This window comes from Sus scrofa, chromosome 12 (genome assembly GCF_054392235.1).
Source record: "Sus scrofa isolate SSC_HxYL_T2T_F1_AM1 chromosome 12, Sscrofa_HxYL_maternal_Yorkshire_Landrace_v2.0, whole genome shotgun sequence".
NCBI lineage: Eukaryota > Metazoa > Chordata > Mammalia > Artiodactyla > Suidae > Sus > Sus scrofa.
Window position 1 is genome coordinate 66,148,708 of NC_139394.1, and position 15,995 is coordinate 66,164,702.

At 65.1% G+C, this 15,995-nt stretch overlaps 1 protein-coding gene across 5 annotated transcripts in view; it reads right to left on the bottom strand.

Annotated features, from left to right (window-relative positions):
- Positions 1 to 15,995, bottom strand: part of RAI1 (retinoic acid induced 1) — a 103,447-nt gene that overhangs the window by 18,798 nt on the left and 68,654 nt on the right. Inside the window, exon 1 of one of the 5 annotated variants that reach the window (XM_021068027.2) lies at positions 5,781 to 5,924. The exons of the other annotated variants lie outside the window; for them this stretch is intronic. The gene's annotated coding sequence lies outside the window, so the exon portion shown is untranslated. Of the gene's footprint in view, positions 1 to 5,780; positions 5,925 to 15,995 lie in introns of those variants that run through there. 5 annotated transcript variants of the gene reach the window in all.

Genomic DNA, 15,995 nt, shown 5'->3' on the forward strand with positions numbered 1-15,995 from the left:
CATCTTGATGGTAGGAGGGGGCGCTTCTGTGATATAAGCAATCACACCCCCGCTGGGGGGCGGGGGGGGTGACCCGCAGACTGGAAAGGAACTGTCACAGAGACGCTCCTCCAGGAGGGAGAGCTCCGAGCCCCACGTCAGGTTCCCCAGCCCAGGGGCCTGGCACGGGGAGGCGGAGCCCCGGAGCACTGGGCGTTGAGGGCCAGCGGGCGTGTGCACAGGAGCTCCACGGGGGCAGGGGGCAGACTCCACTCTTGCGGGGCCCACACAGGACTGCATGTGCCCTGGGTCCCGGGGCACAGCAGGGGCTCCATTTCTGGTCAGATGTACTGCGGGTCTTGGGAAAGCAGGGGGCGGCTGTGGCTCCCTGTGGGGACAGGACACTGGAGGCGGAGGTCCCAGGAATAGTCATAGGCCTGAGCTGCCCTGGAGGTGGCCATTTTGGAGAAACCTGGCACCGCCCATCAGGGCTGAGATGCCCCAGGCCAGACAGCCAGACCCATCAGCAAAAAAGGCGCCTACAGTCCTCCCAGGCACACAGCCACCTCCAGTCACACCCAGAGACAAAAACCCCACCCACCAGAGGGACGAGACTCAGCTCCACCTTCCAGTGGGCTGGCACCGTCCCTCCCACCAAGAAGCCGGCTGCAAACCCCAGTACCCTCTTCACTCACCAGGGGGGCAGGCACCAGAAGCAAGACAGGCTACCACCCTCCAGCCTGCAAAAAGGAGACCAGATGACAAGCTATGCAAAATGAGAAGGCAGAGGAACATAAGCCAGGTGAGAGAACTAGAAAAAAACCCAGCAAAACAGCTAAGTGACCTGAGATGAGCAGCCTCCATGGAAAAAAAAAAAAAAAAAGATTTCAGAATAATGAGAGCAAAGATGACCCAAGATCTTGGGGAAAACGCTGGCGGCAAGGACTGATAAATTAGAAGAAAATGTGAATAAAGACACGGGGACTTAGTGATTAAACAAGCAGAGATCCAAACCTCAGTAACCGAAATTAAAAATTCACTAGAAGGAACCAAGAGCAGATTACGGGAGGCAGAGGAACGAGGAAGCTGGTGGAAACTGCTGATGCAGAAAAGCAAGCAGAATGAAATGAGAGCCTCGGAAACTCTGGGACAACCTTAAACCCACCGCCGCTCGCAGTACAGCAGCGCCGCAGGAGGACAGAGAGAGAGGCCAGCGAAGGCATTTGAGGCCCTGAGAGCGGACAACTTCCCCAACACGGGAAAGGCATCACCCTCTCGAACCGAACCGAGGAGGCACAGCAGGTACCGTCAAAGTGAACCCAAGCGGGACCACTCCGCGACACCCATTATTAACCAAATCGACCGGAGTCAAAGCCAAAAAGAAAACACGGAAAGCAGCCAGAGAAAAGCAACAGATACCACACAAGGGAACCCCAGGCGGTTTGCCCGCTGATTTTCCGCAGAAACTACAAGTCAGAAGAGAGGGCTGGACACACTTGAAGTGAGGAAAGGAAAATACCTCCAGCCAAGATGACTCTACCCAGCAAAGCTCTCATTCACATTTGAAGGAGAAATCAAGAGCTTCACAGACAACCCAAAGCACCACTAAAGCAGCTTCACAACAGCTACGGAAGGGACTTATTAGCTGGACGGGAAAAAAAGGCCACAACCAGCAACGAGAGAATTACGGGAGTTCCCCTTGTGGCTCCGTGGTAATGAATCCGGCCAGTGTCCATGAGGCTGTGGGTTCAGTCCCTGGCCTCGCTCAGTGGGTTAAGGATCCGGCGTTGCTGTGAAGGTCGCAGACGAGGCTCAGATCGCGAGCAGCTGAGCTCCGATTCGACCCCTAGCCCGGGAGCCTCCATGTGCCTCAGGTGCAGCCCTAAAAAACAAACAAGCAAGCAAGCAAGAAAATTACAAATGAGAAAGGTCACCAGTAAAGGCAGGAAATCATGCACATGCAGATACAGTATCGAACCCCAGCGATACGAGACGAGGGTACAAATGGACTACTGGAAATGCATTTGCCACTGAAAGACCAGCAACTTCAAACAATCGTGTATATGTACAGACTCCAATCATCAAAACTCTGTGAAAACACCCAGAATGCAGTCGCCTGGAGGTACAGAGCACACCTGGGTGAGGGCGAGGGGCTGGTGGCCACGACTCTTCCTGTTCACTAGACACAGAGGCATTCCCTTGGGCCTGGCTGCTGGGCACCTATCCAGGGGGTAGGAAACTGCTCGGGCGGACTGCTGCCTGTGGGCCCCGAGGCCGGGGGCCTCTAAGTGCCTTACAGAAAGAGGCCTCTCTTGTTTAAAAAAAAGTTACCCACTAGAGTTCCTGTCGTGGCGCAGTGGAAACGAATCTGACGGGAAATCATGAGGTTGTGGGTTCGATCCCTGGTTTCACTCGGTGGGTGAAGGATCCGGCGTTGCCGTGAACTGTGGTGTGGGTTGCAGACACGGCTTGGATCCCGCACTGCTGTGGCTTGCAGCTACAGCTCCGATTTGACCCCTGGCCTGGGACCCTCCATATGCCGTGGGAGCAGCCCTAGAAAAGGCAAAAAGACCAAAAAAATAAAATAAAAATTTTAAGTAAAAAATAAAAAGTTATCCACTAAGAGTTTAACACCCCACAGTTCCAGGTAACGGCTGTGTCGGCTACACTTGAGCCAAGCTCCCTGGTGTCCCACGCACGTGGAATGTGGCCTGTGTGCGGCGGGGCCTTGCCAGGCACCTGCTGCGAAGGAGGGAGGGCAGGAGCCCCGAGAACCTTCCCTGGCCTCTGGGAGAAGAGGCCTGGGTGAGCAGCGAGGCTGTGGGGGGCGGGGAGGATGAGCCCTGCAGAAAGGGGGAGCAGAGACGAGAGACGTGCGGGTTAGAGCTGGGTGGCCTGAGGCCCAGAGGAACTCACAGCCCTCCTTAGAGCCTCCGCGCCAGGCACCGAAGGTGGAGACTCTGCCACCCCTCCCCAAGCCTCTGGGTCCCTGCAGGGCTCCCTGGTGGCAGTCATCACAGTGCTAATTACATAATTAATGGCCTAATGAGCTGCCTCACCAGGATGTTGCCTGGGGGAGGCAGGGGCTTCATCTCTTGGGTCTTAGGCACTAAGCCTAGAAACCACCCCAGGAGGTGCCCTTTTGGAGCTGCCTGGAAGGAAGGCCAGGATGGGCAAGGGTGTGCAGCCTAACCCTCACCACAGCCCGAGGGATGCTTAGAGGCCCGGAGGCCAGGGCAGCGCAGCAGCCAACCAACCAGGAAGAGAAGACAAAGCCTCTCTGTCTGCCCTGGCCCACAGCGCCTTGGGTCACAGCCCTTCGGTCCCTGAGCCCGGCTCACGCATCAAACCGGCTTCTCCTTCGAGTCCAGTCTGCGCAACGGCCGACACAGCGGCAAGAGCAGCGCGGCTCCTGCGCCCACAGACACGCCGGCAGCCACTGGGGGCTCGGCAGGTGCGGCGAGGAGGTGGTCTGGGCAGGCTGCAAAGAGGAGGCCCTCCCTCTCGGAGGAGGGGGGCCCACCCGACGGGGGCGCCGCCCCTCCCCCACCTCTGCTGGCCCGGCTGCTGCTGCCACCGGTCCGATGCCCTCTGTCCTCAGGGCGCCCAGCCCTGGCAGTCCTGCAAAGTCACCCCCACTCGTTAGCTGCCTGGCGTCCCTGCTCCTGGGCAAGGGCCACTCCCCCCCACTCTGCGGGGCCCCCGGTCCGTGGCCCGAGCTGGAGTGGGGTCTCTGACTTGTTTCTCGTCTTCGGGGTGACCGCATCCCCCCCCCACCTCGACGTGGCCAATCAGGCCGGCGGCTGTGGGCCAGGAACCGCCAGAAGTCACTGTCTGCAGGCCGTCTTGGGGGTCAAACCTCGTCCTCCTCCTCCTTCGGCGGGCGGTCAAGAGAAGCCCGGACAGGGACAAGGACTTGTCCGGGAGGTGCAGCAGGACTGCGAAGCCCCCACAGCTCCGGGCCCCAGAAGGCCCCTCTGCCAACCAGCAAATACACTCAGAGCTCGGGGCCAAAACGGGGGCAGATCCTCGCTCCTGACACCCGGCCTCCCCCGGAGCCTCCCCTCCCGTCGTCGCCGCCTCGGACACCCCGGCCCAGCCCCGCTCCATCCGGGGGAGCCGCGGGCCCGGCGCCCCCGCCCAGGGGAGGAAGCCGCCTGTCAGGCCGCCACGGCGTGTCAAATCCTCTCGCTGCCTAATTGTGAGACGGCGGCGTTTAAAGCAACGCTTTGCTGGCCGCCTGCCACACCGCAAACGGCTCGGTATAATTTTATTATTAAGGGAGAGAAAAGAGGGAGGGGGCCGGGCCGGGGGGCAGTCGCGGGTCCGAGTCAGCCGCGGGGGGGAATGCGGCTCCGGGCGAGCACCGCCGGCTCTCGGGTTGGCCCGCCGACTCCGTTCATTGCGCATTCAGTCTCTACTTAGGGCAACCGAAACCAAGCGGGCCCGGGTCCGACGATTAGGGTCCGCGACTGGGCCATGAACCCTTCCACCCCCGCCCGCCCCCGCCGCCCCGGGCGCGGTGCGGGACGGGGGCGGGGGGCGCAGCGCCGGCGGCGGGGTGAACGCGGCGCGGGAGCTGGGCGCCGGCCGAGCGGGGGATGGGGAGCGGCGCGGGGCGTGCGGGGGTGTTTTGCGGCCCCGCCGCCCCCCCGCAACAGATGTCTCAGCCGTGTAAGACAAAGGCAGTGCGCCTGCCGCTGCCGGCAGAAAATCCGCAGGACTCCCTCAGGGGCAGGTAAAATTTCACCTTCTATTTGGGGCCCCCCCCCGCCCGGTTTCCCGGCCGCTGCGCCAATCCGGAACGCGCCACCAAAGACGCCGCGGCGCCGCCGCCCAACCCGCTGACCCCAGCAAGGTCGCGGCGACCTCGGGCTCCTCCAGCCGCGATCCCGCCCTCGGAGGCGCCGGGAGCGAGAAAGGGGCGCTCTTCTCGCCACGAGGCGGAGGCGGCGCCGGACGCTGCGCGCCTCCCTCCTGCCCGCGGTGGGACCCCGGGGGCTGCGCCCCCCCGCCCCCATCATTCATCTCCCCGATTCCCGCTGTAGCCGCCCTCGGAAGTCAGCCGAGTGAAGCAGCTGTTCCTTGCACACTCCACTTGACCAAAGATGATGATAAATGAGGCCCGGGCTGCGTCGGGGACGCGGCGGCGGCGGCGGCGGCCGCGAGGGGCGCGCAGGGCGGGGCGGGCGGCCCGCACCCCCTCCCCGCGCCTCGGGAAGGGCGAGGACGCGGAGGACGGAGGCCGACGGGCAGAATCAAAGGCCCGCGCGGCCCCGGCGCGGGCGGAGAGGTGTGCCCGGAGCCCCAGAGCGCGGGCAGCCGCCCCCCCGCCGCGGAGCCGCCGCCCCGCTCCCGCCCCGCGCGCCCCGGCCCCCGGTGCCTCGGTCCCCACCGCGCCCTTGCCCCCACCCGCGCGCCCCAAACCCATTAACGCTCGTAAATAATGCAGAACGGAGCGCTTCCCTCCGCCGCGGGAGGCTGCGGGCGGGGCCGTCGCCAGCTGCGCCGGGTCCCGCGGAGGGGGCGCCCCGGCCGGGCGCGGGGGCTCGGGGCGCGCGGCCCCGCACACGTGCCGCCGCGGCGCGCAGGCGGGCGGGCAGCCCGCCCGCCGAGGAGGGGGAATCCCGCTCTGCCCTCCCCAACGCCACCTCCCCTGGAGTCCTCTGGCACCGAACGAGGCGAGAGAGCGCGCGCGAGCTTCCCAGCCGGAGAGGGTTATTTTTAACCTGCCCCCCTTTCCCTACCCGCCTCTCGGGTTTGCGCGCCCGCCCCAGCCGCCGAGGACGCGGGCTCCTCACCTCGTTCGGCGGCTCCGGACTCCAAGCGCCTCCCCCGGCCCGCGGCCCCCGCCCCTGCGCGGGCATCGCGCGTTTAAATCTCCGCCTGGAAAGGCCCGATTAGGAGCCGCGTGCTTCTCGGCGAATATTGGAACCGGGTGTGGTGGGGGCGGGGAGCCCGCGCACTCTTCCCGCGCCTCCCTCCGCGCTCCCTCCGCACACCGAGGGCGGCCGGGCCGGGCCGGGCGCCGAGCCCCCCTTCGGCCTTCGCCCTGCTCGCCTCCACGCCCGCCCTTCCTCAGTCGGAGACGAAGCGGGAGCTTCTAACGCACGGACCCTCCGGCAGCGGCGGCGCCAAGTGGGGCGCTGCCTCCCCCAGCAGCCTCTCCAAACAAACACGCCATTTAAACCGGCGACTTCAAGGCAGCCCGCCGCGCGCGCCGGGGGCCTCTCCCCAGCCGCCCCTCCCCCTGCAGGCCCGGCCGCTCGGACCCCCGCCCCCGGCCTGAAGTTCACGTCCACTCCCGCTTGCGACCCTGCTCTCCGAGAGGCCACCCACCCAAACCCCAGCCTGCCCTTCCCCGAAAAGGAGGCGGCGGCTGAGCCCAGGAACCCTCGGGGGCTTCGACCGGCTCAGTCACTTGACATTTTCCAGACTCTGCTCAGACCCAGCCCTGGAGACCCACGGGCCTAGATGCCCTGACCCCCTCCCTCCTGAATGAGGTGGGGGGCCCTGGGACCCCTGCTGCCCAGAGCAGGGGCTGGAGGAAGCTGGGGAGAGGGGAGAGGGCCTTCTGGCGCCAGGCCTGGTGGTGGAAGAGCCCGGCCCCAGCTCGGCTGGAGGGCCGGGGAGGGCTGGGCCCCCACCCCAAGAAAACAGCCTCTGGCCAGGTCGCAGGCGCAGAGGTAAGAAGCCCCCCCCCCTCAGCTGGGGGGGAGCGTGGCTGCTACACCTGTGAGGACAGCTGGTCTGGTGACACTCTGGCCACCCTGGCCTGGAGAGGAAACAGCTTGTGGGGGGAAGAAGGGGGCCCCCCGAGCCCATGCAGGGCCTGGGGGACAGAGGGCTTCTCCCCCAAACTGGCCTGGGCCTCCCTCAGATCTTGAGCTCTCGGTGGCCCTCGGACCGTGGAAGGGAGTGGGTGTCACGGTAGCAGCGTGTGCCAGCACGTTTGGGTCCCTCCTGTGGCCAGAGGGCCTGGGGGGGGGGTTCGCTTCTCACCCTCTGTCCGCCCCGCTAGGAGCTGATGTCACCACCCCTCGTGTCACAGAGCGGGGAAGGGGCCGTCATGGGGCCCCTCTCGGCTCCCACCCACCCTGCCCCCCCTGTGCGTGGGCCTCTCCCTGCTAGAGGTGGCCTTGGGCTCCCGGGTGCGAGGCTGGCAGTGAGGCCCAGGGCTGCCCCTTTGGAAATTTCAGAAAATTGGGTGAAAAGAAGGGCGGGGGTGGGGGATGGAAACGCTATAAAATCCGTTTGTGATGATCACTGTACAACTGTGACAAAATTCTAAAAATAAAGACGAATAAATAAAAATTTTTAAAAAGGGCAGGGGCTTGGCGGGGTGGGGAGCTGGAAAGAAATCACCCACCCACCACCACCGACTTCCCCCGACCCACCACCCAAGGCACCAGGCCTCTACCGAGGGTCCTAGGGGAGGCCTCACCTGTCGCCCAAATAAATTGTGACGAAAAAAACGGCAACCTCACTCAGGGCCTGGCGGCTCTGGGCAGCTATATCCCCCACCCCAACCAACAGCCAGCTCCTGCTGTGATCTCCCCCCCCCCGCCTCCCCCGCCTCCCCCGTCTCCAGACCAGGTGGGGGGGCTGCCAGATAACAGCTGGGGCCAACTGGTCCTCCTGCCCCCCATTTCCAGGCATGGCCTAGATGGACGGCCTGCTGCCCCCCAGCTCTCCCCTGTGGGGGTGGGTCCCGGCTAGTCCCCTAAACCTGGAAAACCTGGAGACTGGTGACCAGAAGCACTGGCCTTTGGGGGCAGTAAACCACCAGCCCCCGGGCAGAAGCTGATCCGGAGGCGGCCCAGGGCCACTGTTCCGGGACAGAAAACATTTGCCTTTGGTTGTCGGCCGCCACCTCCTCCTGGCGGGCTGGGTCCCCTCCACGCAGCCCGGGACGTGGAGGTAGGTGCTTGAGCGTAAAAACAAGGCGAGAGCAGCTGAGTCCAGCGTCCCGCCGCTCTCAACAGCCCTGTTTCTCTCCCAGGGCGAACAGCAGATGCCCGTCTGTGTTCTGGGCACTGGTTTTCCTGCGGCTGGAGGTGGCGTCCCTGTTCCCAGGCCCAGCCCCTCGGGCCTCGCCTCCAACTAAACAGACCCTTCCAGATGCATCCCTCCACCCCTGGCCTCCAGCTCGCAGCGTCTCCCAGCTGTACACAGTTAACCCGGCTGGACCCAGCCTTGTTCTGGAATGTTGCAGCCCCCCGTGCCCCCCAGGCTGGCCTGCGTGCCATGACCAGCACTTTCCTTCCAAGACGGGGGCTCTCGCACCCTGGCGGCGTCACACCACCAGGCCAGCCAATGCGCCCCATGTGGCTTTGGGCTCCCCAAGGCTGTGGCCTGCCCGCACTCCGTCCCCACCCTGACCAGGGCCCAGGGCACCTGCCAGCTCTGTGCACAGTCTGCTGGGCAGCCTTGGGCGGTGCACTGCCCCTCTCTGAGGCGAACATTCCTCAGCTGTGACCTGCTCTGACACCACCCGACAGGTACCAGCGAGGCTGAGAGCCACGCGGTGCTTGGGGCCTGGTGGGAGGCTCGCGAAGGGCAGCAGCTTCCAGAGCCCCGGCACCGTTCACACCCCCTTGGCCGATCAAGTTCAGCTGCACGCCAGGCCCCTGGGCTGGCCCCACAACTGCCCATTTCACAGCTGATGGCACTGAAAGCAGATGCCACACCTCTGAGGCAGGGCCGGGGCTCACCCTAAAACCCCCACGCGCCACCCCCAGAGCTGTCCCACCTCTGAGCCTTCCCTTCAGGGACACACCCCCTCCCCCCGTGCCCCTGTTTGGGCACCACGAGTACAGGCGCGGACACGGCCGGCTGGCTGCAGCGCCCGGGCTCTCTGGAGAGTTCTCTGGCGAGATGGACCCACATGAAAACTAGAAGTGCCTTCTGACCCAGCAGTCCTACCCCTGCCAGGCCCAGTGTTCTCTGCGCTAGGAGCTGAACTGCAGTGTCATGCCCAGGAGCCAAAGACCAGAGGGCCCCTAAATGTCCGCCTGGGGCGGGGGGCAGGAAACACAGGTTTCTTTTGTTTTTTTTGCTTTCTTGGGCTGCACCTGCAGCATATGGAAGTTCCTAGGCTAAGGGGTGCATCGGAGCTGCAGCTGCCCGTGTACGCCACTGCCACAGCCACGCCAGATTCCTAACCCGCTGCTGGGGGCCTGGGATCGAACCCACATCTTCATGCACACTAGTCAGGTTCATAAGCCACAGAGCCACAACAGGAACTTCCTGGATGGGGGGACACGTCAGAGGAATTCCATGTCGTGGGGTGGGGGCGAGAGAGGGCTTCGTGTGTGACCGGGTGCAGCCTTCAAGCTGGGCCAGAGAAACCCAGGGCAGAAAGTCTGCAAAGACGCCCCCCTTGTTTAAGCGAAGGATATACAGTCCTTTTTTTCTTTAACCATCGCGTGTGACACCTACTTAAGGTTCTAAAACACATCCCAGGGATAAACACCGCCCTCGGGGCGGCGTAGGCGGCTGAAGGGTGTGCCTGGCCTGGGGCTCTGGGCTGGCGTGGGCACTTTCCAGCTGATGGACTGAAGAAGGCCAGTGGCCGTGAGTAGGAGTGGGCAGCGCAGGGGGTTACCCCCCACTTCACCAGGTCAGGGGGCATCATGTACCCATGTAAGCCGGGTCCTCGCTTCCAGGTGCACAGTCTGGAGGACACACAAGCCAGGACCGGGTTAAATTTGTTTTTTGCTTTTTTGGTGGTTTTGTTTGTTTGTTTTGCTTTTTAGAGCCACACCCACAGCATATGGAGGTTCCCAGGCTAGGGGTCAAATCAGAGCTACAGCTGGCAGCCTACACCACAGCCGCAACACCTGGGGTTACGAGCCGCGTCTGCGACCTACACCACAGCTCACGGCGATGCTGGATCCTTAACCCACTGAGTGAAGCCAGGGATCAAACCCACAGCCTCATGATTCCCAGTCAGATTCGTTTCCACTGCACCACGATGGGAACTCCGGACCGGGTGAAATGTGCACAGTGGGGCAGCCACTGCCACCGGGGCCAGGCTCCAGGGGCTGCTCCTGGACTGTGGGGCATCAAACTTCCCTCTGTTTCTACCAGCACCGCGCGCATCCAGACAAAGGCCACACGTCGTAAGGCTTCAAGGCAGAGGCCACCCTGGGCTGGGCTGTGACGGTGCGGCTGCCCCGGGGTGGGGCCCGGGGCGCCGGCAGCTCAGCTGTGAGCAGGAGCGGGGGCCGGTCCCTCAGAGGGCGGTGCCTTCAGGGACAGTGCCTGGCAGAGAAGGGCCCAGTAAGCAAGCTGTTATTTCTCCAAGATAAATATTTATATAATTCTTTGTAACAGAGGCAAGGTTCAGGAAAATCCCTGACTGGTTCTCGAGCGGGCTGCAGAGCTGGGCCAGGGAGGTGCGGGGGCCCCTTGGAGGGAGAGGAGTCTGGCTGCGGCCTCCGGAGCAGCTGGTGCCTGCCCGGGTGGCGGACACGCTGTCCTGGCACAGAGGCCCACGGGCAGTGGCCAGAGCAGGGCCCAGATGACTGTGTGCCCTCGCTGGCGCGCTGGGCCACTGGAGGCCCCGGGCCCGTGGAGAGAGGGCGCAGGCTGGGCTCTGCCACACCAGCCTCCCCGCGTCTCTGCAAAGAGCATCGCGCTCCCGAGGTCGTGGCTGACGTGCTGTGTGACCTCAGGCGAGTCACCCCACGTCTTGGGGCCACCATGTCCTGGCCCATCAAGCGAGGGGAGCGCTAGGTGGTTGCGCCACGAGGCTGAGCAGGGAGCCGAGGGGAGACAGACGTGAAACTGCCCTGTCACCGTCATCTTCACGGCCGTGCGGCGCGGGCTACGCGAGCCGAGCCGGGTTCGAGGAAGCCGTCCACGCACTTGAACTCCTCTTACAGCAACAGGGGCGCAAGTGCGTCGGGGCTCCCGTCCGGCGCCACGCGGCTTGCGAGAGGCAGAAGCACCACGACAGGCGGACAGCGGGAGGCCTCCTGTTGTCGCTCCAGGTCCCGGCTGTGGGTCAATCCGAGGATGGGCAGCTTCGAAGCCGGAGCCCAGGGGCAGCTCGGGCCCGTCCGGGAGGGCGCGCACGGGGCGAGGCGCTCCCCCAGGCGCTGGGATGTCAATTCCTCATCTCCCGGGTGCCCCCCTCGTGCTGGGCCTGCTTTCCTGTCACCTCTCGTCAATCCCCAGAGCAACAGTCAGGCGCACAGGCGCCCCTGACACCCACGACCAAGGCCTGGCGGCAACGGGAGATGCATCAATTATCGGACCTCAGCTCTCCGCTCCGAGGCTGTGCCTCAGGGCCAGAACCCTGGCCACCTGCCCCCTCTGAGGGCTGCAGGGCCTCCGGGGAAGGCGGCCTGGCCCGCCCTGTCCCTGGAGCACCTGCTGGGCTGCCTCCAGGCCTCCGCCTCCCCCGATGGGCGCTGGGCAGGCCATTTCAGACAGAGTAACTGAGGCCCGCTGAGGCGTGGGGACCTGGCCTGGGTTCAGAACCCGGCTTCCTGGTGCCTCTGGGCTCTGCTCACAGACCACAGGTCCCCCCACCTGCCTTGGGCCGCCTGCCCATCCTCCGCCCTCCGGCCAGTCATTCAGCAGCACTGGCACCGCACACGCGCCCGGGGCTGAGCAGCCAGAGGCCACCCTGGGCTTCAGGGCCTCGCGTAGGCAGAGTGGAGCCGGAGCACAGGCAGGGCCCTCGGCCGCTCCTGAGCAGGACCTGGGGCTGGGACCTCGGGAGGAATGCCCCCAGGGAGCCCTCGGGGACATGAGGTCGGAGGAGAGGCCCCGGAGGCAGTGGCAGGCGGCGGTGGCTCAGGAGGGGAACTGAGGGGTGAGAGGGGGGCAGGGCCAGGAGGCCTGAGGTCAAGGAACCAGTGCCAAAGGCAGTGGGGAGCCACAGAAGCCAAGCAAGGGACACAGCGTGCAGTCACGGAGCACGGACTGGTGAGGGGCCAGGGCGGATGCAGAGGCCGGGAGCAGGGCTCGGCGGCCAACCCCAAATGCCAGTGGGAGAAGGGGGGCGGCCCTGGGGGCACCAGAGCCATGTGCCCGAGCCACCAGGCAGCGCCACCCTTTTGGGGCCCGAGGGGCTGCTTCTGCCATGCCCCCCACCGCCTCGGCCGGCCTCCGCTCCCACCCACAGGCCCCGCCAGCCCCCTTCTCGCTCCCTGTCTCACTGCGGGGCCAGGGTGACAGGGAGGCCAGGTGGTGGTGGCCTCCCTACCCCAGCGGAGGCCTCCCTGGCACTGCTGTCTGGGTGCGGGCGGGACGCAGGGGACCAGGGAGGGCGTGAGATTCCCGTGGGAAAGGGTGGCTCTAGCAGCGGCTCCTCCAGCGGCTCTAACAGTGGCTAAGCTCCGGGCGGCTCGGCGGGCACCCCCGCCAGCCCCAGACACAAAGGCTGCTGGCAGTGGCCGGGCCCTGCAGACAGTGAGGGAGCCCCAGGCGGCCGAGCCGGGCCGCCTTCCGCTGCGGCTCCGCCTCTATTCCCGTGGCCCCTTCGCAGGCGGACTTGACCCTTACCAAGGGCACAGGCCCTCGGGTCCACGCAACATCCCGCACGGCTCCCGGAGCCCCACTGTCGCCTCCCTCCGCCCCAAAGATTTTGTCTCCCAAACAAGCGGCGCCTAGAGATCACCGCGCATCCTCTCTCAGGGGTGCAGGAGAGCAGCCGATGGGGCCTTTGATGGGCGTGAGTGAGCCAGGGGTCGGGGCCTCGTGTTTCTCGACCGAGTGAGCGAATGAATGGACGCGGGGGATGGAACTGCAGCCCCAAGCAGAGCCACTGCTGCCTTTTTTTAGCCTGAGCAAAGGACATCTCCCCAAGGCTTTGAAGAACACGGCTCGTGATTCCCAGGGTCCCCTCTGTGACCACCCTTCAAGATGCCTGGGCTGTGAAACCAAGGTGCCCGGGACCTGCCTCCCCATGCTGGCCATCCCAGGGCCTCCTGAGCTCACCCTGAAGCCCCCTTTCCTGGCCCTGGCCCTGCCTAGGGCTCCCAGAGACCCCCAGGAGTTCCCCTGACCCGTCAGTGTCCCCAGGCCCAGGGTCCCGGGGAGCCTCCTGCTGGGGGTCGGACGGGCACGCGAGGAGAGAGGGTACGTGCCCGAGGAACCCGCCCGGCGGCTTTGCAGAGCCAGAGAGCAGGACGCGTGTCATCGGTGAGGACAGCGGGATGGCTTTTAAGGTGAAACGCACACTCGCTCATGACATCAGCACCAAGGGCGAAAATGAAGACGGCAGGGTGTGTGAGCGCCCACAAACCGTCAGGGCAGGCGCCGCCCCCGCCCTCGGGCCTGGCTCGGGCCCCTTGGCCAGCCTGGGCATCCCGTCCCCCGCTGCAGGGTCGGTGTGCGGCTGGGGCCTGGGAGCAGAACCGGCAGGGAGCCCGGGCGTGGAGGCAGCATCTTCTTAATCTCTCTCCTTTTATAACGTCTGTCTCTTCTGTGCTCGTGCAAGGATCCCAGCTCAGCCGCCAGCGTCTCTTCCCCGGGCTGAGCCGTCTCCTTGCAGCTAATGCCTGACAGCTCTGTTTATGTCTCCCCATAATTCTCCAGTTTTATGTTTTTTTTTTTCGGGGCCATTAAGCTCCGAGCCACGAGCTCCTTCCCCTGCCCCCGCCCGCCTTTGTCCTTGAGGCCTGGCCGCCCCGCCGCCCTCTGGGAAAAGGGCTGTCCTCCCCAGCAGGTGGACAAGGACCCGGGCTGGAGCCCTTCCTCAGGGCAGCCCCTAACACCAGGCCCCTGTCCTCTCATCACAGGTCTCAGCCCGCTTGTCCCCAGGGAGGCAAGAGGCACCAGAGCCTGGAGGGCTGGGCAAGGCCACTCTGGCTGGCGCCTAGAGTCCGGCTTCTCTTCCCTGGTGATGGCTGCTCCCCCAGGCCACTCCCCAGGACAAAGACCCCCTGCCCCTCGCCCCGCAGCTCCAGAACCCCCAGCTCCAGCATATCCACGGCCTGCTGAGACCCCTCCTCTCTACGGACCCTGGCCTCTGCCCCTGTCTCCCCGCAGCCCAGCTTTGCGGAGGCCCCCACGTCCTCAGGGTCCCCCCACCACCGACAACCACAGCCTGGAGGTGGCCTCGTGTCACCTCCAGGCTGGTTTCCCAGTTCCCAGCCTCTGCTCCATGCGACGGCTCACAAGCGCTGCCCTGGGTGGCCCCTTGCTGTAGGACCTTCCATGGCTCCCCATTACTGTCAGCTACTCGAGTCCTGGCCCAGGGAGGCGCCCAGGACCCTGCAGCCCCTGCTGCAGGCCTCAGTGTCCCGGGCAGCGGCGGCCCCAGCGCCAGGCCGGCTCCCAGCCCTGGGTGACCTCCCCCTTTGCCTCTGCAGGTCAAACCAAGGCTGCGGGGGCCTCCGCGGGCCTGCCCTGACCGCCCCAGCGAGGGCAGAGCCGCCCTGGCCTCTGGATGCCCAGGAACCTCTCTCTGGGTGCCCTAACCCTCTCTATGCAGCCCCTGGTCGCCCCAGACCCGACGCCCGCCTTTCTGTGTGCCCTGGGTGGACAGGTGTGCCTCTCAGAGCCCCAGCGTCCCCCCCGCAGCATGGAACAGTGGTCCCCGTCCTGTGGGCCCAGCAGGGGCCACCCTAGGCCAGAGTCACCCAACCACGGCCGACCTGGGATCTTGCAAGGGAGGGCATCCCTCTGACGCCCCCTCTCTTCCTGGGGACATGGCTCTCCAGGGGTGACGCAGCAGGAGGCGTGCCCCCAGGTCCTGCTCCTCTGGGAGCCCTCACCTCCCGGGGCAGCGTCATTCCTCCCCTGCCTTCTCGAATCTCCGCTCTTGCCTTCTGCTGAGCTGCCTCTGCAGCCAGAGGCCCCCGGCCCGCCCTGGATGCCCTTCCCTGCACGTGCAGGCGGCCGGGCCACGCTCCTGCATTGTCTCCAGGCTCTGGACAGGTGGCCCGCGTCCCCAAGGAGAAGGAGGGAAGCCGGCCACGGCGCGTCTCCGCCAGCACCGAGGTCTGCCCTCTCCTGCACAGGGCCTCGGCTTCAGTCAATTCCAGCCCAGGGGTCCCGCGTCTCCCTCCTGTCCGGCCGCAGCACGGCAGGGCCCCAGCCCCCAGCCAGACTCCCCGCCCTTGACAGATGTCGCTGCCGCACAGGCAGCCCCTGGCCTGAGCCTCCATGTGACCCCGGCTGGGTTCTCTTCCAAGCTGGGGGCAGCCTGGACCCCTGCCCCTCACAGACAGCCCGACGTGGGGGCAGCCAGGCCACCCTCTTGTCAAGAGCAGTGCAAGCTTCCTAACTTGAGGGGCCCAGTGCAGGATGAAAGAGGGATCCTGCTCCGAAAGCTGTCTCAGGACGGTGACAGAGCAGCCTAGACCAAGCCCGGGGCTTTCTGAGCTCGGGCCCATGCAGCCGGCACCGGCCGAGGAGGTCAGCAGGCCAGCTGTCCCACCCTGCACTGTTCCCAGGTCCCCGGCTCTGCTACAACCTGCAGGAAGATCAGAATACAGTCCACGAGTCACACCCAGGAGGGAGAGATGCGACGACAGCTGTGCTGACCCAGCACTTCCTAGGTGCGAAGTATCCTGCACGGACTCAGTCGCAGACCGTCGCAGCCACCAGAACTGCTTCCGAGGGCTTCCGCCAGGCAACAGGGTGGGAGCACTGGAGGCAGGGGGGAGCAGTGGAGGCAGGATGAGCGCGACTGCAGGGCTGAGGCTCCCAAATGAACCACGCGCCAGGTGAGAGACCCCGAGATCGGTCTGAACAGAGCCGGAGAAGCCACCCTAACCTCTTCCCCCAGAGATGCAGAAACCAAGGCTCAGAAAGGGTGCCCAGCCCCGTGAGATCACACAGCACAGCAGGGCCCCCAACAAAGCAGCCCTGTTTCCAATGACCCAGGCAAATGCGCGTGATTTGGCAATTTGGCACCTAAGGAAAAGGGCAGGAAGCAAAAGCCAGTAGACGGACACACACACACACACACACACACACACACACACACACGCGCGCGCACACTTTGGTGCCTTCTCATCAGAGGGCCTGGCGGTGACTTCTCTACGTTTTCA